Source organism: Panthera leo, chromosome C2, assembly GCF_018350215.1.
Source record: "Panthera leo isolate Ple1 chromosome C2, P.leo_Ple1_pat1.1, whole genome shotgun sequence".
Lineage (NCBI taxonomy): Eukaryota > Metazoa > Chordata > Mammalia > Carnivora > Felidae > Panthera > Panthera leo.
This window is the reverse complement of record NC_056687.1, coordinates 116271325-116274673: the sequence shown is the minus strand read 5'-3', so window position 1 is coordinate 116274673 and position 3349 is coordinate 116271325. Positions and strand designations below refer to the sequence as shown.

General features: G+C 45.8%; 1 long non-coding RNA gene across 1 annotated transcript; it reads right to left on the bottom strand.

Annotated features, from left to right (window-relative positions):
• Positions 1-225: 225 nt before the first annotated feature.
• Positions 226-1952, bottom strand: LOC122229832. The gene is made up of 2 exons (XR_006207154.1): positions 1824-1952; positions 226-1338 (listed from the first exon to the last, which is right to left on the bottom strand). It is a non-coding gene; the product is annotated as an uncharacterized LOC122229832 (long non-coding RNA).
• Positions 1953-3349: the final 1397 nt, after the last annotated feature.

Here is a 3349-nt window from a genome sequence, read left to right as displayed (position 1 = left end):
CGGGTAAAAGACACATTCCTCGCTCCTTAAAAAATAAACAAAACAAAACCAAAAAGCCTTCTCTGAATAATTCCTGAAATCTCCCAAGTCACCACTTGGACGAAATGCTTATAAATAAAGCTAATCATTCGTTCTAATAAATTCTGTTGTGTTAAATCCTAATACTAAGCAAGACTGTGAAGGCAGCGGCGCAGTTAGGGCAATAATCCTTTTTTGAGATTCGTATATTTTGAGATGCTGTTTTACTCGGTGGAGATACTTGAGTATGACAATTTATATCCGCCAGGCAGTGGGGCACACACAGAGGAGGGAGTCACAGATTTTAAAGCCGTTTCAAAGTTGTCGCGTCCCTCAATTTGATTTGGTTCGATTTGTCTCCAGACGTTGGAGCCCGGAAAGGGAAGGCAGGCTGGCCACCAAGCACCCTGGCCTGGAGCGCAGCGGCCGCACGGATGGGGCAGAGGTTGGGGACTTTGCTGCGGCCACTTGCAGGGTGCGGCGGCTCCCGCGGTATTTATTGACTGATTCGGGAAGGTGTCATTATATCTAAGTTCACATTAAAGCTCGAACTTAAAAAAAAAAAAAAAGAGTACCGCCAGAAAATGCTTTTCTTTTCTTTCCCCCAATAGCAGAGCCCGCTGTTGTCAGTTGGAAAGGGGGGAGAAATTCTCTCCTGTCGAAGTTTCCAGCCACTCTAAGAGTGGAAGGGGGAGGGCGAAGCGAAACGGTGTTCTGGCTCTGTACCTGGCCACCCTCTAACCGCTGGCTTTTTCACGTTGCTGTCCTGGGGAGAGTATCGCAGAGGCAGACGCATACGTTTTATGCACCTGAGTGCTGGGTTCTGCCGCTGGGTTTTGCTGGGTCTACGCAGGGGCGGTTCCTGGGATGCGGATTTAATCCAGGGGAAAACGTACACGAAACAGTTTTTGGCCTCCTATCTTTGCTTAGAGAGGCTCTGTCTCCATTCCTCGGTGTCCTCTGAGTGTAGATGAAAAGATGGAAAATTAAACGAGAAAGGCACTTACTATCATGGGGAAAAAAGATAGGTTAAAAATAAGGAATCTAGGGGAGAGAGGTCATTCTCCAAGAGCCTACGTTGAAGAAATACAGACAGGGCCTATGAGAGCTACAGGACTTGCTCCACAATGGGTTTTGTAGATAGTGTCCCCACGCACAGGCCGACGGCTCGCCAAATTCTGGTTCCCGACCCTTAGGACAAGGGCAACTGAGCCGGTTGAACACTTTTGGAGACGATAGACGTCCTGGCCCCCTTTGGAAAAATCACACCTTTCCAGAATCTTGAGAACCCCGCAGGCTTGAGAAGGTTGCAGAAATGGTCTAAGAGTTAAGAAGAGAATGGAGAAAGAAGGGAAAGGTTGGTAGAGGATGGAGAAAGGAAAGATTGTGGCCAGTTAACTGAGAGATCGAGTTCATTTTCCCCCAGTGGCGGGTCCCAGCACCCTCCTACCCAGTCTGCGATCACCAGTTACTGGTGCAAGGGCGAGACACTGCCCGGGACCACCAACTTCCGAGTTGTGTCAAGTTGAGGTGGAAACGGTGGATCTATTTCATTTTAAGGTCCACTTTTGGGAGTCGGTGGGATTACTACAATGCTGATGCTTGTAAGAGTGGAAGGAAGGAAGCACTTGCCGCTTACAGACTTGCTCCGAGTTTCTTTGGCCCCCTTCTCTACAGCCTCCACCCTCGTCTAGCCCCGGGAGCCTACACCTGGGTTTGGGCCTCCGGACCCGGTCGCAACTCTGGGGTACCTGCGAGTACCCCGGAGCCGTGAACCCTGAAGTTCTAAATGCGACGTGACTTACTGGCTGGCTTGAGGAAAGCCTCTTTCGCCCCTTCTGGGATATCATCCAGCCCTGCCCGGGGCTCCCTCCCCGAAGCCCCCAAGGCCTCGGTAGGTCGGTCGGGGCCACCTTCGGGGCTGCTCGGGGGACCTGACGCAGGCCGCGCTGCCGCTGACGTCAGGGGCTCCCGGTGGCCCGAACCCCAGTCCTGGCAACAAGGCGCCCGGCGTGGGCGTCATTAATTATTAGATGGTAAATATTGCAAAGAAAGCTCAAGCTATAATTCAGGCTATATTTCGGTTTCTCAAAGCATAGTTACCAACTTCGCACCTTCTTGTGGTCCCGTCTGCCCTCTGGGTCCACATTTTTGTAGGTTTGAGCTCTTCACTTTGTAACTGGTTTTGGGGATTCTTGGTGGAAGCGCCAATATTTGTTCATGTGGGAACTGCATGGTTACAACTTCCCTGTGGATTCAAGCTTGAGGAGCTTAATCATCTCTATCAACCAAGGGGCTGAGATGTGTGTGGGCATTGCTTCATAAAGTTGGATCTAGGATGCTCACATCACCTTTTCTGTTTCGTCAGATTCTTAGCCCGAGATCTGATACTATTATTGTTGTTGTTGAGTGAAAAGGAGGGGAAAAAAACCCTATCACACACCGACAGGGCCAAGGTAAATGAATAATGCCATTCGGTATCAGGAACAAAACCTTCCATTTGTAAAATCAAACACAGCTCTCCTTTTTTCTTTTGTTTTAAAAGGAATCACACCTATAGTATCTACTTAAAATAGAATGTTAAGGAGCAGTAACTTCTTCAAAATAACACTCGTTCTCGGTGCTAGCTCTAATACATTTTCAAAATCCTTTCCCCGAGGATTACTGCCGAATAAACATAGGGCACAGCAGGGTCACTGTGGCACGAATTCTCTCTTGGGCTCTTCTCTACAAAAGGAAAAAAGAAATCATGCCATATATGATGGAATTCCACAGGTGATGGTGAGGTGATTTTCTGGAAAAAGAATGAAATTATGTAAGAATTAAACTAACCCATTTGAATCAAGACAACTTTTATAGGAGTGGAAACAATAATCCACAAATTTAAGCGTCTTGCATATTATCTTACTTGTCATAAATAATTTCTCTGCAATTCTCTTGTTATATTAGCTGTTTGAAAGATCCTGTATATAAAAATAAAGTTCACATGTATCACTGCATAAGACCAATAAGTAGCAGCTCTCAAAAATATAAAATTATCTTCATACATATGAATATAAAATGTATTTGTCAGGATCCACAGGGCCAGAATGAAAAGCCTCTCTAGTTATATCTATAGGAGGTAGAAATATCCTGAAAAGTATTTTGAAAGGCAGGTCATTTGTTTAGTGTTTCACAGACAGAAAAACAACTGACCGAACTTTAATTTTTCTTTTGGAAGTTTTAGAGCCCTGCAGGCAGCTTTTGACTCAGAACTGTGATGGTGACCATTTTATTCTCAAGTTTATAATTTATTTTTAACCAATAGTTATGTGGTAAATATTTAACAAAT